At 47.1% G+C, this 23,537-nt stretch overlaps 1 pseudogene; it reads right to left on the bottom strand.

Moving 5' to 3' along the window:
* Positions 1-5,222: 5,222 nt before the first annotated feature.
* Positions 5,223-9,371, bottom strand: LOC136497703 (LRR receptor-like serine/threonine-protein kinase RGI1; annotated as a pseudogene).
* Positions 9,372-23,537: the final 14,166 nt, after the last annotated feature.

Genomic DNA, 23,537 nt, shown 5'->3' with positions numbered 1-23,537 from the left:
CTGCCGTTACTCACAATAGGTGATTATTATTATCACTCTCATGATAAAATGGCGAAAGGAAAAATAGAGACTGGGCAAGGATATTGTACAGGTATTGGTGGGTGTAAGAGGTTGTGTCTTGTAGCCAACGGGGTATAGCTTGGTTACACTATTTTCTCTGTCCGTGTCAGTTAAGGACCGGCCATTGTATTGGGTTCTAGGCAAGTCACAGACTTATTATTCTGAGCACATACTTGTTTATGGGAGTAGGGAAGGATCGTTGCTCTCTTGTCATGGGTTTCGGCTATTTTCGGACCGACTGATTAGAGGCGGGAATGGTGAAGGTCTAAGCACCGCATTGAGTCTAGGACTCATGTGTAGGGGTTTGGAGTCTAAGTTTGGATAGGGACCTAGACCCCTTGACAGGAGAGTGGTGGGTTGGTCCCGCTTATGCCTGGGGTACAAGTAGGGCGTGTGTTTTGGGGTATCCAGCTAGGCACATCGATTTGCGAATCACCAGGTAATCCGGTGTGGCTTGTCTACAGTCTAGCACTGTAATAAGAACTAGAAGATGAAAATGGTGAAATGGATCTGTTTGCTCAACTCTTACTTGAAAGTAGAACAAGTGCTTACATAGAATGGCTAGATAATGAACTAATCATGACTGCTAATAAGAAACATACATAAGGATCCACTACTAGTAATGCTTTTTGTGAAAAATAAACCCAGCAACCCATAAAGCTTATCATATCTATTAGAGTCGGAAAATTATTCCCACTAGTCAGGTAAGTCTTGCGAGTACATCGTGTACTCAGGGTGTATTTACCCATGTTGCAGGTGCAGTTTGAAGAGTAGCTGTTCTGTGGAGGATTCTTCTAGTGGGCACAGACGAATCATTGTATTCTACTATTAGATGTTTATTGTAATTCTACAGTTTAAATTCCGCACTCTGAACTTGGTACTGTAACAAGGTATTTCTAAGAACTCTGGTTGTATAAAATAGACTAAGTATTATAAATTCATTCTCATTATTGGATCCTAGAGGAAAAACGTGGATTATTCGAGTTCTCCCTTGGGGTGTGCTCGACGGAATCCGCACGATATAGCTTGCTTTCGGGGTGCTTAGTGTCTAGTGGAAGACGAGCGCCTCTGGAAGCATGCTATTTCGGACGGTTTTGCCACAGGTAGCCCCTCCCTAATGGATGCTTTCAACACGTCCTTTGGGGATACCTATAACATCCCAGCCCGGGGCTTAACAGGAGTAATAGGATACTCATACCAATAAGTTGCAACTTCTTTTCTGGAAGCTCATCTGCAAATAACTCCGAGGTTAAGTGTGCTTGGCCTGGAGCGATGGGTGACCGACCGGGAAGTTCTTTCCGGGTGCGCACGAGTGAGGACAAAGTGCGCAGAAAAGACCTGTGTTGGTCTGTGAGGGCAGTCTATATCCTAGAGAAGCTGCCAGATGTAAGCGGGTCTGGCCTTGTAGAGGTGGGACGTTACAGAATGGTATTAGAGCCGACTCTCGTGGTTTCACGGACGCGTGTGTCGCAGTTGCGTAGGCATGGTGCGCATGGCTGGTGTGGATCCAGCGTGGTCACACAGCATGGCACATGCGCTGGCTCTGGACACATGGATGTGGCCAAGAGAGGACGCTCCTGGCTTGGGATTGATCGACGAGGATGTCGATCTCTTAAGGGGGTGAGGATGTAACATCCCAGCCCAGGGCTTAACAGGAGTAATAGGATACTCATACCAATAAGTTGCAACTTCTTTTCCGGAAGCCCATCTGCAAATAACTCCAGGGTTAAGCGTGCTTGGCCTGGAGCGATGGGTGACCGACTGGGAAGTTCTTCTTGGGTGCGCACGAGTGAGGACAAAGTGCGCAGAAAAGATCTGTGTTGGTCTGTGAGGGCAGTCTATATTCTAGAGAAGCTGCCAGATATAAGCGAGTCTGGCCTTGTAGAGGTGGGACGTTACAATACCTGCCATAAAACATTCTCGCGAGGGGTGATGGCTCCCCCTACTAGAGTTAGAGTTGGAGATCGACTCTGAATCTCCCGCAAGAAGGTTGTGGAAAGACTCCATGACGTAATTAGTCATTCCCATGAATTCGTCATCCATGGGAGGTGGGCACATGCACTGTACCGTGAGGTGCCCAACGGTCCTCGTGACATTGCGTAGACCGAATGGGAATGCTATTGGGCGTCCTAGGTGAGATATTCTAGGGAGAGCGGCTTTCCTTCGACAAGCTGCGTCATAATGTTAGCGAAGGAGAAGATGAGGCAACGCACATCCTCCCAGCATGGTTGGGGTCCCAAGAAGGCATCAAGCTAATGCTCCAGCCTCCCATAATCGAAGCCGAGGAGCTGGTCGCTTCTAGGGACATAGGCCTCCGGTGTGCGCAGCTACAGCTCCTCAGGGGCCTCGATGGTTGCGTCGAGACTGGTGGAGCGAAGAAGTTGGATGGGGTTAGGAGCCCACGGCAGCTCTCCCTCCATGGCGACGATGAAGTCTAGGCTCCTAAAGCGCACGTGCGCGTCTAGGACCCAACTAACGTCGTGGCTAGCCATCCGTGGCCTGTTGTGGATGATGAGACGCACAAAAGGCCCTAACTTCGCGTGCCAACTGTCGATGTTTCGAATCACTGGCTAGTAAATTTCTAGTTTGCACGTCTGACCTAGATGGCTATGCTCGGAGGATACAAGGATTTATACTAGTTCGGGTGGAACGTCCCTATGTCCAGTCTACTACTGCCCGTGTTACCGGCACTTGGTTTTTAGTAGGGTTACAAACAGGCGAGAGAGGGAGAAGGTCCCAAGTCTCTGGTGAAAAGAGTGAGTCTGGTTGAGCTCTTTATCTACTGTTGAGTGCCTAAGCCCTTAGCCGCTTAGATGTGTTAGATGTGTCTTGGAATAAAATGCCCCCTCCGTGGGGTGCCCTGCTTCCTCTTTTATAGATGAAGGGGAAGATGTAGGTTACATTAGAGAGAGGGGGAGAGAGAGAGAAAGAGACGAGGAGAGGAAGGCTTCCGGGATTGCAACGTCTTCCATCTCCTTTACGCGGGTCCCACCGGCCCTATAGATGATGATAGGGATGGCTCCACATCGCGGCCCTATTCGTCACTTACTCCGTACACAGGCATTGTCAACCGGTCGTGGCACTCTATTCCGTCCCAGTAGATGGTATGGCTCATTGACGTCTCTGCCTGAGGCCGCACGGGGAGTAGGTAGTACAGCGTCGGCATGCCCGATGCTATTGGCGACGTGTGTCCTTAGACGTGGCCCATCGTGGCCACAGGTCATGTGAAGACGCGTCTGCTCCCCTTCTGGCATCAGAAGTTTAACCCTGAACTCATACTTTTAGACCCGTAGTGGTTAGGGGTGGTATGAACCTCCATTGGGCGAGGGGAGCCCATGCCCTCAGGGGTCGAGCAAGGCGAAGCCCATGCCCTCAGGGTTGGGCAAGACGGAGCCTGCACCCTTGGGTCGGGCGAGACGGAGTCCGCGCCCTCGGGGTCGAACGTGATGGGGCTCTCTCTCGAGGGGTCGGGCGTGACGGAGCCTATGCCCTTGGGGTCGGGTGACCCGAATCCCGTATACCTGAGGTCGAGCGAGACGGAGCCCGTGCCCTCGGGGCCAGGCGAGACGGATCCCGTGCCCTTGGGGCTGGGCGAGACCAAGATACGCTCTTGACCATCCGAGGGAGTTAGCGTTTGCGGACATTAGCTTCCTTCTTCCGGGTATCCCTAATACTGATACCCGACAGCGAGCGTCCGGGTGCCCTATCTGTTTAGATGTATGGGCGCCCTATCCGTCTGGACGTCCGAGCGCTAGCAAGTGGTAATGCTATGTCCAAGACGTTCGTCCATCCGGACGGCCCCGTTAGTGGGCCGCGATGCCCATGAAGCTCTCTTATCCACTTCTATATCCACTCCTCTTTGGGCACCGCAATTTCTTTAAAAAATCCCCATAGCGCTGTGCTTGCTCCACGACCGCACTCCGCCACGCCCGAGCCCATCCCACGCTGCTCCCGTCGCAAAAGGAGAGGCAGGGGAGGCCTGCGCCTGTGCCTGCGCCCCCATCTAGCGCACCCTGTCGGTAGGAAGGGGGGGGCCTTCACGCTGCGCCTGGGGTGTACGCTGGACCGTTGCTCTCGATGTCCCCCAGACCCGAGCTTGCTGGCTACCGGAGTTCCCCACCAGGTAGGTTGTGGCCACTGGCGACGCTGTGTTTTAAGTGTTTCAGGCGTTTCAAACTTATGTTTCAAGTGTTTCATCTGAATGTTGCAAATAGATCTTGGATGTTGCATATGTTGCAAGCCTATGTTTTAAGTGTTTCAAGTGTTTCAGATGTATGTTTCAAGTGTTTTCATTTGGATGTTGCATATGTTACTATAGCTCTATACGCATGTTTCAAGAGTATGTTTCAAGTGTTTCATATGTTTCACACTCATGTTGTAAGTGTTTTATCTGGATGTTGTAAAAGTAGATCTCGATGTTGCATATGTTGCTATGACTATACACATATGTTTGAAATGTATGTTTCAAGTGTTTCATCTGTTTCAGACGTATGTTGCAAGTGTTTCATCTGGATGTTTCAAAAGTAGATCTGGGAGAGCACATGTTTCATCTGCCGTAACAATCCTGTTGCTGCTGGGGGCACCGCCGTGGGTCACCGTGCGGGCACCTGAGGCCGGCAGATGCCTTCGTGGCATGCATCCGCAAGCAGGGCAGGTGACTGGGACCTAGGTATGGACGCAGGGGTGTGGGATGGCTGCTAGAGCTCACGATGGGCGCAGGTGCGGCATGCGGACGTGGGGGCACTAACACTGGATGGGATGCGGACTCGGGTCGTGGGATAACGCGCGGGAGCTGCGTCCGGACGGGTCGTCGGTCCGGAAGTTAACCCTTAACATCTATAATACTGAGTGTGAAATATATTTTAATAGGAAGATGTAGTGTAAGGACTATTAGCCTTTTTCTTTCTTATGAGTGTAATATAATGATATACAATTCTCCAATATGTAGAGAAAAATATTTTTATAACATAAATGTCAATGCTGTTTTTTATAAGTTTAGTTAAATTTAGTAAAATTGGATCTGTTTCAAACATAGAATTACATTCTTTTTTATGGCCGGAGGAAATACGAACTCAGCCATTACATCCAAACCTCTGATGCTTGCGCTGCACAGTCAGGCTCTGCCTCTCGTCAGCAAATCTTGCACAACTGTATGGGAAATTGGGAATGCAGCCATATTCTCACCTTTATTCGAACAAGCATACACTGAGCACTCATCAAAAGGGCATCAAGCCACTCTAGTCCTAGGTCCTGGAAACAAGAACAAATGCCAAAAAAAGAAAAGAAAAAACTATCCTCTCATTTACACAGCTCACCGCAAACTTGCTCCAAAACGCATGCATCACAGAAGCCAACGTCACAAGCTTGCTCAGTTCAGCAACATCAGCCAAAGGGCGACTTGGCCTTGTTGGACGAGGAGTAGATGGCAGAGAAGCTGCTACTGCTGTAGCTATGGCTGTTGCTGGGGCCCTGCCGGCACGGTGGCGTGCTGGACGTCGACGACGTGGCCTTGGCAGCTATGGCCGCCGCCGCGTTGGCATGAACATGATGCGGAGGCGGCGACGAGCCTCCCTTGAGGAGGACGTCCACGTTGGCCACGTCCTCGCGCTCGAGCTGGATCTCCTTGAGCATGGCCGCCACGTCCTTCATCGTCGGCCGGTCGTCGGGCGCCGCGCTCACGCACAGCAGCGCCACGCCCATCACCTGCATCATCTCCTCCACCTCCGAGCTCGACCGGCCCCGGAGCGCCGGGTCCAGCACGTCGGCGCGGTCCCTGCACCGCCGCACCCAGTCCACCACGTGCAGCCCGTCCGGGATCGTCGGGTCGATCGGCTGCTTCCCCGTCAGCACCTCCAGCACCACCACACCATAGCTGTACACGTCGCTCTTCTCCGTGATCTTCATCATGTACCCATACTCTGCAGGTTCGTTGTTCGTTTGTTCATCAACAATTTTCTGATTGAAATTCATTCAGACATCAACAATTTTCATAAGAAATTTTCATGTACGTACCAGGGGCAATGTAGCCATAGGAGCCGGCGACGGTGTTGGACGACCGGCCAAAGTCGCCGTCCTCGACGAGCTTGGCAAGGCCGAAGTCGGCGATGTAGGCCTCGAAATCGAGGCCGATGAGGATGTTGTTGGCCTTGATGTCGCGGTGCACGATCGGTGGCACGCAGTCGTGGTGCAGGTACGCGATCCCCTGAGCGGCGCCGAGCACGATGCGGTAGCGCACGTCCCCACTCCAGCTGCGCGCCGGCGCCGCGCCGCTCGTGGAGCACCGCGCCGAGGCTGCCGTTGGCCATGTAGTCGTACATGAGCAGCCGGGTGCTCTTGTTCCAGCAGCACCCCAGGAACCTCACGATGTTCTTGTGCCGGATGGAGCCCAGCGTGCGCACCTCCGCCGAGAACGAGTCCCGGACGCGGCCGCTCGTGCCGTCGTCCGCCTTGCACGTCGCGGTCGCGGTCGCCGCAGCGTGGGTGCTGGGCCACAGCTTCTTCACGGCGATCACCTCGCCGGTGTCGATGCTCACGCGGTACACCACGCCGGAGCAGCCCTTGCCGATGATGTTGGCGTCCACCAGGCTCCTCACCACCTGGTCCACGGAGAAGCTCAGCTTCTGGAACGGCGTAAACTGCCACGGCCACGACAGCTCACCGCCGCTCTCCGAGTCGCTGCCGCCACCACCGGCGCCACTCTTCCCTCCAAACCCCATCCGCCGCGCTCGCAGTATGCCGATCGTGCCGAGCACCATCGCCACCGTCGCAGTCACCAGAAGCACGATGGCCAGCTTGAGGCGGTGCACGCGCTGGGCGTCTTCGGCCGTGTTCGTCACTGGGTGACCGTTGGCGTCGATGCTCACGAAGCATACGTCCCCGCCTTTGGTGCAGAGCCCGGCGTTGCCGGCGAGGCAGGACGTCGAGAGCTGCCGGAAGAGCTTCGTGTCCGGGAGGTACCCGGAGAAGTTGTTGTTCGACACGTTGAGCGTGACAAGGTTGTCGAGCCCGGCGAGCGGCGCGAGGCTGCCGTCGAGCGTGTTGTACGAGAGGTCGAGCACCGAGAGCTTGCTCAGCGCCGAGATCTTCGCTGGGATCGGCCCGGTGAGGCCGTTCCGGCTCAAGTTCAGCGCGATGTCTAGCCCGTCGATGCCGCAGAGCTCGTCGGGGATGTTTCCGGTGAGCTCGTTGTCACTCAGGTCCAGGAGCTCGAGGTTACGGCACTGCCCGAGCGCCGGCGGTATCGGCCCCGACAGCGAGTTGCCGCTGAGCACGAGCCTGCTCAGCGTCTCCAGCCTGCCGAGCGCGTCGGAAACGGCGCCGTTGAGCCTGTTGTGCGAGACGTCGAGCTCCTGCAGGCCGTGCACCGCGGCGAGCGACTCCGGCAGTGGCCCGGTGAGCGAGTTGTTGCTCAGATCAAGCATCTGGAGCTGCGAGCAGTTGCCCAGCTCGGCCGGCACCGGCCCGGCTAGCCGGTTGCTCCCGAGGTCGAGGAAGTTGATGCTCTTCATGCCGGCCACGGACGCCGGGATGGACCCGGCAATGCGGTTGCCGCCGAGGCGCAGGCGCACGAGGCTGGCGGCCTTGCCGATCTCCGGCGGCAGCGGGCCTGAGAGGATCGTTGGACAGGAGCAGCAGCTTGGTGAGGTTACGGAGCAGGAAGAGGCCCGGCGGTATGATGCCGGTGAGGTGGTTGTGCGAGAGGTCGAGCGCCTGGAGGTTGGACAGTGACGCGAGCGTGGGCGGGATGGCGCCCTCCAGCTGGTTCTGCCACGCGAAGAGCACCTGCAGCGCCGTCAGGCGGCCGAGCTCGGGCGGGATGAGGCCGGAGATCTCGTTGGTGTCGACCTGCAGCTGCACCAGCGACGTGGCGTTGGCGAGCTCCGGTGGGATGGTGCCGGTGATGTTGTTGTCGCTGAGCATGAGGTCCTGCAGCGCCGTGAGCCGCCCCAGCGACGGCGGGATGGTGCCGGAGATGGAGTTGATGGAGAGGTCGAGCGAGACAAGCGAGGTGAGGTTGCCGAAGGAGTCCGGGATGGGGCCTGTGAGCGCGTTCTGCCACAGCAGCAGCTTCTGCAGCTGCGGCAGCGCGCCGAGCGACGGCGGCAGCGGGCCGGACAGCGAGTTCTCGTAGAGGTAGATGTTGGTGAGGTTGGAGCAGTTTCCCAGGTCCGGCGGGATGGCGCCGGAGAGCGCCGTGGTGTAGATGGACAGCGTCTGGAGGCTCTGGAGCTGGCCCAGCGACGCCGGGAGCGGGCCGGAGATCTTGGTGTCGGCGAGTCCCAGCACGACGAGGCTGGACAGCCTGGAGAAGGAGTCCGGTATCAACCCCGCCAGGTCGTGGTTCCCCCCCGCGCGCAGCGACTCTAGCAGGCGCAGGTCACCGAGAGACGGCGGGAGCTCCCCGGAGAGGCGGTTATCGAAGAGAAGCAGGTTCCGAAGCGTCGGCGCGAGGGCGGCCAGCTCCAGCGGGATAGGCCCGGAGAGCTGGTTGGAGTTGAGCGCGAGGGTCTCGAGCGCCGTGGCGTTCCCGAGCGACGGCGGGATGGGGCCCGTGAGCGCGTTGCCGCTGAGATCGAGCACGGAGAGGCGGCGGCACCGCCACATGTCGTCGGGGACACCGCCGGTGAGGTTGGCATCGGAGACGACGAAGGACACGAGGCCCGGCAGCGCGGCGCAGAGCCCCGCCGCCGGGAGCGTGGCGCCCGCGAGGTGCACGGACTGGAACGACACGGACGTGACGGTCCCGGAACCGCCGGCGCAGGAGACGTGCGACCAGTTGCACGGGGACGACGCGGCAGGCGACCAGTCCGGCGGCCGCGCGGCCGTGGTGTTGAGCCAGGCCGTCAGGAAGGCGACCTCTGACGAAGGCGAACCTGCTGCAGAGGACGACGCGGCGAAGAGGAGGTGGAGTAAGAGAAGAGGAAGGGGGAGGTGGCGGCGGCGCATGGGGCTTGGCGATGGCAAGGGCAAGGGCAGCCGCATGAAAAAGTGCGCGGTGTTTGGGGGCTCGGTTCGGGCGGCGCACAATGGCACCAAGCACCAAGCAAGGCTGCTTGCTTGCTTGCTGCCCTGGGAGTGCCGGCTGGGCGATGATCTCAATGGAGACGGAGAAGAGAATGGATTCAATGCAGAGCGAGTGCGGGGGGATCGGAGCGGAGACGAGGAGGCTCAGCTCGCACACTGTCACAGTCTCTCTCTCTCTCTCTCTCTCTTCCTCAAAACCCTCAAAGGTGTTTGCTTGTGTCCTGCTCCTTGCTTGCAGGCATGTGCAGCAGGAGGAGGTGGACGATGAATGGGTGCTTGCATCAACGCAGCATTGGGCTCCTCGAAACCCTCGCTGCAGTACTTGTTCTTTCTCATTTCTCTCGGTGAGAGAGTGTGCGCGCGCATCGGAGAGCGGGAAAGAAATTAGTGTGGGCACTGACAGATTAATTAAGGGGAGGGAGGGAGGGATTAGTTTAGATTGGTGCTGAGTAATTTCTGTAGTACGAGTACATGCAAATTGCAACGCAATGCTACCACGACAAGTGTGCTCGCCAAGCATCGTGGCCCTACGTGGTGGATGTGTGAGGGCCAAAACCAAAAGTGGTAGTACAAGTAGTTGACTAATCCCACCAAATGTGAGAGGGTAATGAATTTTGCAATATATATGCATGCTCGTGGAGGGAAAATAGTAGAAGCCTCAGGTCCTCCTTTCAAATCCGGGAAATCTCATCAATTACTACAGCAACTTTACAATTATTTCACTAGCTTAAACCCGATGCTATCTTGGTTTGAAAACCAAAAGAAATGGGTACAAATTAACTGCCGGTCTAGAACGGGGCGAACTTGTTGATAATGAACTATCTGAAGTTGCGCAATCAGCATTTTTGATAATTTTGCTAATTCCGAATGATGACCTAGCAGTTGAAACCACTTACAGTACTAGATATAAAAAAGAACTCATAAATACATTTCCCATTCTGAATGTAACTGTAGATTGTTTGATCCTACCGCGTGCACCCTTACAATGAAATTAAAAAACAGAGTACGGCCCTGCAAGCCTGTCCCTCCCTAACCCAGTAATAATCAGCCAGTAGGGTAATGTAACGTAATGGTGCGGCCTTGTTTAATTTCTCGTCAAAAGTTTACGCTCTATCACATTAAATATTTAGGACACATATATAAAGTATTAAATATAGATTAAAAAATAATTAATTACACAGATTACGACTATTTTACGAGACGAATCTTTTAAATCTAATTAGTTCACAGTTTGACAATAAAATACTACAGTGACACATGTGCTGATGACGTATAAATTAGGCTTAATAAATTTATCTCACAGTCTCCTGACGGATTCTGTAATTTATACTTTATTAGTATCTAAATATCTCATAAAACACACCTACACCTGTTAATATTTGACGTGACACTCCGAAACTTTCCGGTTGGAATTAAAAAATGCCTTGGTATACAGATGTCATGGGTTATTACTTGGATCACGCGTACGTCACGCGCGCGCGCAGAACTAGCCGTTGCCTATGCTATGATGCTATGCATATGCCGCTGCCACGAGCTACAAGCAGAACTACAGCCTACCCTAAACAAGATTAAGGCTCTTTTTAGCATATAGACTCCTCAAATGAATTCGGCTATTTGCTACGGTACAATGCACACAAAAGTTACAGATGAAGAAAAAAAATAGTGATTTCACCTGCCCTTAATTAATTTCGAGATGATAGGAAAAAAAAAGTTTCTCGCTTAAAGCAAGGCTAATAATACAGCCGGCGTTCCTTACAGCCTTCTCTTAGCCCACTCATATAGTAGTTAGCTCTTTACAGTTAATACATGGCTCACTTGTCTCTCTCACAGACTTTTCTTGGTTCTTGTGCCCAAGCCGGCTGTAAGCTTACAGCCCGCTTCTCCTCTCTCTCCTCCCCTCTCTCCTCCACCTCAGCATTTAGTCGGCTTACAGCCTGCTATTATACTTGCTCTTATGGCCCTGTTCGGCTTGCTGAAACTTGACTGAAACTGACTGAAAAACTACTGTTCTAGGCTGAATTGTTGTGAAAGAAAAATATTATTCCGACTAAAAAACAAGCCGAACGGGGCATAGTGTACTAAGGAGTTAGAACCAGAGCCAGTGGAAGCTCTACTAAAGGGAACCTGTCTTACAGTATTTACTTACCTTGTGCAATAACAAGCAATGCACAAAGCTATGCAATGGGCGTTTTTTTAAGACTTGTCGATCTTAATGCACCTCTAATGGTTAAAGTAAGTTGTTATCTATAATGCCTATGTGACACGTTTACATCGACTAAAGAATGTTCATAAGGCTAGTCTTATTGAGGAGTTTTATGACGTTGTTTATAAAACTGTTATGTAGAATAAAATAAAATATGGATGAAACATTCATTCTTAGTGAAAAGCTTTATTTTATAGTTTCATAGATATTTAATTTTATGACATATAGAGAGTTGGTAATTATGTCAAGAGAGTTCTCAATTTTTCTCTCTTCTTACAAACATTGTCATATCATAAAAAAATTATGTGGTAATCTATTAAATGTAAATAAAACTCGCATAAAACTTCCACTGAGACTGCCCTAACAGATCACGCGTGGGCTATCGGCCATAGCCAGCGCTGCAGAGTGGTTGGCGGGACGAAGTTGCTGCTTTGGTCACACAATGCTGCCACATGGAGACGAATATACACCTCACCTCATGTCACAAGAAGCCACTGGGTTCTAAGTTCAGCTCAACGGTGAAAGACCGGATTGGGTTTTGTTAATTGAATGACAACATTTATGGGCTCATATTTTCATATGAGATGAAAGATTGAAGTTTAGTCCACAAGCAAGGTTAAGCTACATGGAGGTCATGAAGAGGAGGAGATGGCATGATCACATGATGCAAAAGCTCAACAAGTGGAGGTGAATAGTCCAAAGCAAGCATTGGATGCAAGGATGGAAGACAAGTGCAAGGCAAAAGTATATATATAGCGCTTTGTCTTTTCACGGGCCATGTGTGATTAGTGAAGTGAATTGGTTGGGTTGATAGGATAGATAGTTGTACTATAACGAGAGGCAAATCAGTTGCTAATGCAATTATCTAGTGCCACTTGGTGAGATCTTATATTGTATACGTATTAGAATTGAGTGACATGGTGAGATCAAGTGAAAACCTTTGAAAAATGATTGAAAATGCTAACTCAATGCTAAAGGTGTTGGTCATCTGGTGAGACACCTGTTGGAGTTAGCCATTTGACAAGGTTTTAAAAAAAGCTTGGTGTTTATAGATCACTGCCCAAGCCCTGTGGTTTTTTAGTTGAGAAAACCTTGGTTTCTAGTGCCGCCAAAGAGATGGGCACCGAAGCTTGTCTATGACAGGCAAGCGTGCATAGGAAAGTTCAAATAGGGCATCTGAGCTCTTCGGTGACCCCACCGAAGCTCCGCACTAGAGAGTGCCAACAAAGACGATGTTTTGTGCGAGGGGGCTCTAGTACTCATCAGAAATGTTCGATGATCACTAGAGAGCACCCACTGGAGCTTCAAAGCATTATAACATCTAGTTTCTAATATTGTGTTAGTTACCATTGAGTGAGCTCCGGTCGTGAACTCTGGTGACCCACCAGAGGTCTCCGGTGGTGTTGTTTTCAGTCAACCAAATCAGTAATGGCTAGTTTCTTGAGAGGGGCTATAAATAGAGTGTGTGGCCAGGAATTTTGGAACTCTTGGACTCCTTTGTTGATATACATTGACACATTAGAGCTTAAGAAACTTCTCCACTCACATTTGCTTGCTAGAGATTGCATTCTTGGTGAGATTGGAGAGATTTTAGTGCATTTGCTTTAAGATATTGCATTGAGTAGCACTAGAGATCAAGTTGGTTGCTCTAAGACAACAATGAGCTAGGGAACACAAAACACGATGAAGCACAACGACAATACATATGCAACCTAATACGTGTGGGTGAAGGTTGGACCCCCCCCCCCCCCCCCTCTCGGCTCCTTGCAATCGAGAAGGGAAGAGGCTGGTGGAATTTGATCGAGGTGGAGTTGCAGAAGAACTAAATTGTAAGGCTGTTCTCAAGTTTTATAGCATTATTTCTAAGAATATCATGTTAGATAGAATGCAGTGAAACATGGATAAAACAACGAGCATCAATATAATGCATGGTTCCACTCTATTGTTTCATAGATATTTAATAATTTCATGACTCATCTAGAGTTAGAAACCGAGCCAAAATAGTTTTATCTACAAAAAAAGTCAGTTATATTAATTTTCTCTTATCTTAAAAGCATTGTCATATCATTACAAATGTTTGTATTACAACCTACTAGATCCGAATCAAACTCCTACCGAGACTGGCGTAATATAACAAGGGTTGAGTTGGAACTAATGGAATTTTGGATGACGGGGATCGGACACGAGGTATCGCTTGGCAACGTGTGGAGCATCTCTCTACAGTAACAGTCCCCACTGCAACCAACAAGGGGTTAATTAATGAGATGCTAACCAAGACAAAGTTAAAAGACTAGTACTACACTGTGCGAGCTGATCGAGGTGCCCTATTTAAAATGTGGTCGGTCCTTTTACTTTTGCATTGTATTCATACTTCACCCGTGTTGGATGCATATGCATATATATATATATATATATATATATATATATATATATATATATATATAGGGAGAGACTATTCAGCAGCCGGCTACAAAATAAGTTATTCTGTAGCCACCTCTATTTACCATAATTTTATATACTAATTTACCATAATGTCAATACATATTTACGATAGTTGGGTTACTATAACACATGGGAATATTTACCATAACGTTATAGTAAACCACTTAGTAAGGAGTTACTGTAAATCTCGTAAATTATATATATATATATATATATATATATATATATATATATATATATATATATATATATATATATATATACACTTCTACACACTGCGAGCTAAGGTCATGCAAAAGAGTATATTACCTCCATCTTTAAAAAAGAATATAATTTTAATCTATATTTAGTCAAAAAAAATTAAAGTTTAATCATAAATTCTTAGAAAAAAGTACTAAATTTATAACAAAATATAGGTATACGATAAATATTTATTTTGTGACGAATCTAATGACACTTATTTTTACATAAATTTATTATTCAAGCTCAAAATAATCACTACTACATGAATTCTTTTAGGAGGCGGTGCTTTTTTTACGGAGGCGGGCACCCTTTTTTGCCCGCCGCCATTATTCCAAGACAATGCAGCCTCCCATGTGACCGTCTCGGTTAATGTTTAACGGAGGCAGTCGCCTTAACATGACCACCTCGGTTAATCACGATTAACGGAGACGGTCACCTTAACATGACCGCTTCGGTTAATCATGATTAACCGAGGCGATTGGATTATAGCAATCGTCTCCATTAATCAATTAACTGAGGCGGTCAACATTGCACAACCGCCTCCATTAATCGTTATTAAATGAGGCAGTCATCTTAAAGCGACCGTTGAAAGCTCTAGTTTAGTTTTGGTGAATTGATGAAACCCTAAGTGCTAACCTAGTTTATCAAAGTGATTATGAGATAGGTAACACTACTCTAAGTGATGAAGCAAATGAAGATCATGACATGATGATGGTAATGATCAAATGCTTAGACTTGGAAAAAAAAGAAAGAAAAAAACTAAAAGCTCAAGGCAAAGGTGAAATTAATAGGAGTTTTTTTGGTTTAGTGATCGAGACACTTAGATAGTGTTATCATATTTAGGATCGATAGCCGTACTATTAAGAGGGGTGAAACTCGTATCAAAATGCGGTTATCAAAGTCATATGCATTTAGGATCTAGTGGAATGCTAACACCCTTGAAAACATTTGTGAAAATATGCTAACACATGTGCACAAGGTGATACACTTGGTGGTTGGCACATTTGAGCAAGGGTGGAGAAGTTGGTAAAATGAAGGAGGTGATAGTCACTGAAAAACAGTGACCGGGCATTGGTCACGTGGTGACCGAACTCGGGGGAGCAGCGTCCGATCATTTATAAAAATCAGTGGAGTGCTCGGGCTACTCTCGGCCTGAGACCGGACATAGATGACCGAACTCTGGCTAAACACTGTTCAGCATTTGGTCCTGCTGACGTGGCGGCGCACAGAGAAAAGGGTAAGTGACCGGACGCTAAGCGAGTCTGGTCGGGCCACGAAAAACCGTCTCTAGAACCTTACTAGAAACTACCGGACTCTAGTGGTGTAGCGTCCGGTCACTTTGAGCAGCGCGTCCGGTCGCAACTTAACACGTGGCGCGAAGCAGACTAGCCGTTGAGATCGCATGGACGAGGTTAAACCGAGGGGCCACATGGCGCGCATCGCGTGACACGACACTGGGTGGCGTGCGTCCAATCGCCCCGACCTGCGCGTCCGGTCGGTGCGCAGTAGGGTGCTCTGTAAGCCCAATGGCTCTATTTCGTTGGGGGCTCTATTTAAAGGTGTGTGGCTAGCTCTAGGTCTGACTTTTGGCCATTTGCATTGACATAGCAACCTTGTGAGCTTAGCCAAAGCTCTCCGACTCATCTCCATCATTGATTCATCATCTTTGTGAGATTGGGAGAGAATCCAAGTGCATTGCTTGAGTGTTTGCATCTAGAGGCACTTGGTGTTCGTGTTTCGCTGCGAGATTCGCTTGTTACTCTTGGTGGTTGCCACCACCTAGACGGCTTGGAGCAACGAGGATCATCGAGCGGAGGTTGGTGATTGTCTCCGGCTCTGATCATAGTGATTGTGAGGGGTTCTTGACCTTTCTCCGGCGAAGAGCCAAAAGGTACTCTAGTAAATTGCTCGTGGCTTGTGTGATCCTCATTTTGTGTTGGTTGTGCGGCACCCTATCGAGGGTTTGGCGTGTGATGCCAATTAGCGCGTGAACCTCCAAGCGAGTGAATCGCCACAACGAGGACTAGCTTGCCGGCAAGCAAGTGAACCTCGGTAAAAAAATCATTGTGTCATCATTTAATTCCGAGGTGATTGGTATTCATTCTTGTGATTGATTGGTTCATTCCTCGACTCGACGGTATAACCGTCTTGCTCTATCTCTTTATATTACAGCAAACTAGTTGTCAAGCTCTTTAGTGTAGCTAGTCGTGAGAGCTTGTTAGTTTGGTTAGTGTGGCTCTTTAGTTAGCCTTTGAGAGCATACTAACTTAGTGTAGTGATATAGCCGTTGTGTGGATAAAGACTATAGAAACTAGAATTGTGGTAGGTGGCTTGCATTTTTAGTAGGCTAGCGCAACACTTGCTTCACCTTATATTTGTCTAACCGGTTTGCTAAGTGTTGTTGTAGAAATTTTAATAGGCTATTCACCCCCTCTCTAACCATTAGGACCTTTCAACCGCCTCCGTTAATATACATTAATCGAGGCGGTTGCCTTAATGCGCCCGTCTCCGTTAAAGGATTAACCGAGGCGGGTAGGACAACCGCCTCCGTAAAGTCACGGTTAACTGTGACCTTTGATTGGAGGCGGTTGCAATGCCCGCCTCTATTAACCCTTTTTGTCCTCCTCCATTAAGATTTTTGTAGCAGTGAATGTGTTCACTAAGCCATTCCTAAGTAAAAGGGGCCGGCAATTTTGTTACTTCAATAAATATTTGTAATGAACAGACAATATTCAGCCTCATCTGTTTAGATCACAAGAAAACACTCCCTTGTACGGAAAATTCTCATGACCCATCTTATAAGTTTAATTTTTATGGATTTCCATTGCAAGTATTGTTTCGGACTGTCGACAGACTAAAACAAAACACATTTGATGCCATTTTGCAATACCGAAGTGGATAAGTCTACCCACAACGCTTTGCGGTGTACTTACAAATAATTAGTGATTGCGCAAGGGTGTTTTGTGCAACATCAAGGCGAGCTGTCAAAAAGGAAAGAAACAAATGGTAATCTTCAGAATGGGAGTGGCATGGGTCATGGGTGTGACTTCTGAGGGGTGGTTAGTACTTAGTACTTTCAACAACTTTTACCACGTTAGCATTACATGATACCTTAATCCTAACCTACTTACATTTACAGTGTTCACACTACAGTCTAAACCTCTGTCTAACCTAGTGTTAAAATATTGACAGTCTCAGCTTAGCCAGATGGCTCAATGGTAGACTTTGCCTCGAGCTCTGGGCTGGTGGCTACCTATTTAAATTGGAGCCATGTTAGGCCTGCAGGTAACTACACTAGTCAATGCAATTGTGGCCCAGCACGGGAAAGAATCTCTCAAAGTGTTTTGATTTGAAAGGGGTTGGGGCCTTGTGGGGGGGTTCTTTTGAGGTACGGTGTCAAGCAGAAGGAATTGGGAGGCATCATAGCAAGGGATTAGGATGACTCTTTTTTTTTTTTGGCGACAGATTAGGATGACTTGTTGTGGGGTTCATTCTTTATTGTCTATTTTATAGTGAGATAAAAAAGGTTACTATTTTGAAGGGTTTATTTTCATGGATTCATGAGTTATTTTCATGGATTCATGAGATCAGCAAGAAAGCATAGCACTCCAACCTTGTGTGAGGATGTGTAGTTGCTAATTAACATGATATAGAAATATGGTTCACACACAAAAAATATTGTAGCTGAAAATTGAAATATATTCCAATATATGTGGATTGGGGTGGATTAGAGTACAATCAAACCATGCCTAAATAGGATTAAAAATAGACACTTGTAGAACACACAAAAAAAATATTCTGACTTGATAACAGGATTATTACAAGGACAATTTTGGAGCCTTACAACCTCCTGACCTCTCCATGAGACACAAATCCTATAATATTCCTCATATTTACTGGTGAAAAGCGAACTAGAGAAAACTCCAAAAACAGTTCTTGTGCCAGCCACAATGTCTTCTAAATCACAAGCTTCCCTACAATCTAAAAGTTCTGGTCAAATGAGGCTGGTAACCAATCAACTTTTGGTTGCACTGCACATATAGGTTTTGGCTTAAAGTTGACTTGTTTCTTTTCCTTTTGCTGTCCGGTGTCACTAAATTGGTTAGGTCATGCATGCTGCTAGTTCCTGGTTTTGGGGGACTAAATGGAAAGAACCTGGCCACAATGTAGTGGGAAGTTTGGCGCAGTTTGACGGACAGTTGGTATCCATTCCAGGGGTAGTGAGTAGTGACATCACAGTTCAGCGCACTCGTGTGCAATTTGAGACATTATGATTGATCTCAAGAGCCGAATACACGGAGGATGGGTTGGTAGCTTTTGGATACTGAGAAAGTGATCACTAAATTTGTAGAGAAAATATCTTGAATATTAAAAAATTACCGGCAATTTTGAATATTTTCCCCTATAATTCGTTGCTGCAATATGTTTCCCAAATGCTGACCGTTTTTGTTGTTAGTATAATAATATGGTTTATTATCGCAGTTTTCAGACTTCAAGAAGTGATCTAAGCTGTGCAGCAGAATCATGATCGGTTGTGGGTAACAAGGTGAAATGTAAAGACATGCTCCCATGTGGAGATTAAACTGTTCAAACTTTAAGAAGAGTGAATCATATAGTGCATGTAGATCCCGGAGAAAGTACATGCCGACCAAGCTGTAATAGTTCTTATACCGGATGCCACTAAATTACAGCTTACTACTTGCTCTGCATCCTGCAGGGACAATGGCACTGCACCAACAGGTTTACTCGTAAAAACAAGAGGTTCTAGATCCCAATGCAATGCCCATTTTCTTTTCTAGATCCAAGTAGAGTGTGTTCCTAGTAAGTTACATCAAGAGATACTGAAATAGTCTAGGCATATTTTTACAGTGTGAAATGTACTATTTCAAGAGGGATTCATTATTAGCTCTAATATATACTTATCTGTCTTTAATTGTGTCATTTAATCCAAACAAGCTAGTGGTACTAGGGACATGATAAACCTGTCCTAAATTCCTAGAAGTGTTTATACTAGGGAAGGATGGTGTAATCCCTTCCACACCATCTTTTTAGCTGAAAATCAAATACCTTGGTACCAAGCCATAATTAAGTGTAGCTCAAGTTCTTGTGTGATCCACACCTAATTAAATCTCAAGACAATTATTTTTGAATCGTATGAAAACTCAAAGCAGAATACACACAAGTACCATATATGCTTATATGATAGAGAACATCCTGTAATGCATAAACCCTAAAAAGCATCTCAGCACATAATCACTCCACACCACCCATCCCACACCCTCTTCTCTTCTGCTATCAAAGCTAGTTTAAAGCTTTAGACCTCCAAATAAATTACCCCCATCCCGAGGTTAATGAGGGTGCAACACGCATGTTACCAGATTCCATTGGCACCGCTTTTTCTACAAGCACCGCACAAGATTACAAGTAATAACTAGGCCCTGTAGGCACATGCAAGATGGAATTACCGCGAAAAGATGCAAAAGTGCGAGCTGTGACGATTTGTCACTGACAAGTAGGGCATCGCCAGAGACACATATTCGTGAGGCCGTGAGGCTTAGTTAAAGCTTAAGCTTATACAGATGTTGCCCCGTTTGCTCGGATGAATCTGGATGAATTTGAAGGAATTTGTGATGAAAACCATCCATAAACAGTAAAATTCCTCCACGAACAGTGCTTCCTCCATACCAGCCGAACGAGGCCGTTGTTGATTCAACAATATCCCGTTTAGTTCTTTCCAAAGTTCCAAGTAACAATGTTCAGTTTGCGTACAAGAGGGCTTAACGTGATAAGACCAATCTCAATGGAGTTTTACGAGAGTTTCATGAACATTAAATATGCTAACATGACACTGTATTGATGAGGAGATAGATGATAAAAGTTATATAGGAGTAGAGAGAGTTCCATCTTGAAACTCTTGTGTACTGTTTTCAAAATATGGATATGTTAAAAACTGGGACATGAAACACCACTAAAACTAGCCTAACGTGACTCCCAATAACCTACTCCCTCTATCCTATAATATAGTGCATTCATAAATTTTAAGACAACTTAAAAAAATACATAAATGACGCATATATTCATGGATTAAACTCAATTATGTAGCGGTGAAATGTTGAGCGGATGGGAGTTATGCATGGAGTGGACTGGAGTCACACGCCAAGCGACAGAGAATTGGAGGAAATTGCTCCAATGAGCCTTCTTGGACCGGTGGGAATGGAAAGGAGAGGTACCAAAAGGTTACTGGTTTGGGCTTAATTCATGAATACTCTATTATTTTAGCTCTACTTTTGTTTTTTCTAATACACATGCATGTATATACTATATTATAAAACTTTTTTGACAAAAATAATAGGTATTGAGTTGACCTTGAATAATGCTAGGCCTGTCCATCTGTACACATCCTACTGTGTGAATCTAGGACCATTGTATAAATTTAGGATGAGAAGTTAGTAGCAAAAGAGTACTCCGTATTTCATAAACACACAGTTGGATGTTTACGCATTGACATATCGTTAATTGGTGGCATGTCCCATGAAACCAGATGGAACTATCTTAATCTAATTTTGCCGTTGCACGAAATGACTACTTGGAACAGGACCTAGGGCGTCCAAAAACTTCCAGGAAATAGGACGACTAGCCCAGTAGCGAAGTGCAGTGGCCCAGAACAGACCAGATCAGAGCGTGGAATCCCAAACCTATCGACATGTAGCTGTTATTTCCTTCTTTCTTCTAATCCTTTGTGACTAATTAAATTTTGTTTAGACTATTTTTTTTTCAAAACATGTTAGTGATGTGCCCGAGAGTCAATCATAGGATTAGATCTATACATGGGCCAAAATAGGATAATGGTCCACGAGATTTCTAATGGGCGGTATGGGCCCCTTCTCGTTGCAGCTCTGGGGCAAGTTTGGGATGGATGTTTCTTCGCTACAGGCTAGCACTATCTGGAGCATTGCTAGACCAAGTCATATCGACACCCTGCACTTCGAAACTTTGGTCTATCTCATCTGATGGATGCTGTGGAAGCATCACAACGGCGTAGTCTTCAACAACTTGCCGCCTTCGGCTTGTCGACTTGCTGCAACCTTCAAAGATGCCGCTCACCTATGGCAACACCGGTTCCCTGCTGCTGAATGCTCTGTCGTGGAGCAATGGTATAACGTAGTTTCCTCATAATGTAAGCCCAATTATTATGTGTATTGGCTATCTTCATGTAACTTGCTACTCATGTAATTGAGCTGCAGTGTTTCTGCTGCTCCGATGCAATGAAAGGTGGGGATAACTCCTCCACCGCCCCCCCCCCCCCACCCCACCCCAAAAAAAAGGCCTCTAGGTTAGAAACCTCTGGTATGTACGTTTGTACATACACCATTATGAACATAGGAGCACACACTATTCGTGATGTGCCCAAGAGTCAATCTTAAGATTAGATCTATGAATGGGCCAAAATAGGATAATGGTCCATGAGATTTCTAATAGGTCTCTGAAAGATCCTAATATGCATGGTTAGAGGGGGATGAATAGTCTATTTAAAAAATCTACAAAGCACTAGATCAATTGATTAGTACGACAAACGGTGTAATACAATTTTGCTCTAGCTCTACAGGGGTTCTAAGCCACCTATTCCAATAATTTTAGTTACTATGGTCACTAGGCACACACAAGAGCTAAGTCATTACTCACTAAGCTAGTGTGCTCTCAAAGACTAACTAAAGAGCCACACTAACCAAACTAACAAGCTCTCAAAGACTAACTACACTAAAGAGCTTGACAACTAGTTTGCAAGAAATGTAAAGAAGTGAGTACGGTGATTACACCGCCACATCGAGGAATGAACCAATCACAATATAAAGTCAATCCAATCACCGGGAGAATTTCAATCACACAAGAGACACAAGAATTTTCTCCCGAGGTTCACGTGCTTGCTAGCACGCTAGTCCCCGTTGTGTCGACAAACACTCGGTGGTTCAGCAGCTAAGAGGTGTTACACGAACATCATCCAACAAATGGACACCACAAGAACCTACCCACAAGTGCGGTAACTCAATGTGTCGACACAGAATTTTTGTCCCATGCCGAGGACACGCAGCAAGCCGAAAGGGTTTGCTCGATGGAGCTATAGATCCTCCTAGCTTCAGGGCAGGGATGGTCGATCCTGCACACTTCTTCCGAGACGTGCCAGTCAATTTGACCCTGTAATTGACAAGGAGAGAAAGCTTATCAGTAATTAAGGGCGAAACTTGCTGGTGTTGCCAGACAGTCCCGAATGGACGGCTCTGAGAGCCGATATAAAAGGAGATCAACCAAACAGTCGATTCCAGCATATTCATGAGAATAAATCGGTTAAAGCTCATTGGGTTGTATAAGAAGGATCGGTTATCATTCAAGATAAATGTCGTTATTTGAGTAGATATTAATCAATGGCAATAAGATGTCAACAATGATTGGTTTATGCTGAGCCAATAATTACACGCAATCGAACCCCTTTTTATATAAAAAACAATTCAACACAATTTAACCGTTTAATAAAGATAAATCTAATAAACATGTTAGATCTCATCTATCGCTATGACCAGTGGGGTATGAGGCAGAATCATGCAGACCGTAGAAATAACAATAGACTCGACGATCCTAACTCATTACTAATATCAGTGGGGCATGAGGCAGAATCATGCAGGCCGTAATATAATAATAAGATCATGAGGCTAACACATCCTTGAACCTATCTTTATTTCAACGGCCTTGTAGTGCGAACTATTCATGAAAGCACTCGATATCGGCTAAAACAGCTGATTCAGGCATAGCGCACAGTTAAAGTCATGCCTTATCAGGAATAGACCTACCGAATAACGATCCCCACTCCACGGTGCTAACAATGGGGTGTGAGGCAGAATCACATAGGCCGTGATAACGGGCCATGAAACGGTTTTCGCTAGCTAATAAATCTACTCAAGACGCAACATGCTTTAACCGCACGCTATGCACAATCAAGATTGATGTAAAACAGTCGATAAAACGTAACTCATCGTTTAATGTACATATTAGATCAGTTTTAGATTAACAAACAATGGGCTAAACAGGATATAAGGTCGATCTAGATCAATCCCAATCGGACAGAGTGATATTGCTGTAATTTAGATAAATAATGAAAGCAATAAGCAATATCGATAACTTAATGAATCTACCGAAGACTGTCATTCTAAGGTAGAGCCAATAATTTGATCTTGATCTAGTTCATGGAGTGGGGGTCGACCGGATCAATGCAGCGATACAGTGAACTAGGCAAGAATCGATCACTAACTTATACCAGAGTCGCAGTGGAGGTCGACCGGATCGATGCAGCCGTACGAATAGAGGTATAAGCTATGATGGTACTTACAACAAGTAGTGGAGGTCGATCGGATCGATGCAGCCATACTTGCTGAAAAACTCACCGAGATCTACTCTACTCCTACTCCTAAGGGGTGGCCGGAGCCGAAAAAGTAAATGACTTGTATATTGGATTGATTGTTGTGTCCTGTTACAATAGCCGGGGGTTTATATTTATACCCTGGGCTGATAAGAG

The sequence above is a fragment of the Miscanthus floridulus genome, chromosome 12 (genome assembly GCF_019320115.1).
Source record: "Miscanthus floridulus cultivar M001 chromosome 12, ASM1932011v1, whole genome shotgun sequence".
NCBI classification, from domain to species: Eukaryota; Viridiplantae; Streptophyta; class Magnoliopsida; order Poales; family Poaceae; genus Miscanthus; species Miscanthus floridulus.
The sequence above is the reverse complement of the archived record's forward strand: the minus strand, read 5'-3'. Positions and strand labels throughout refer to the sequence as shown.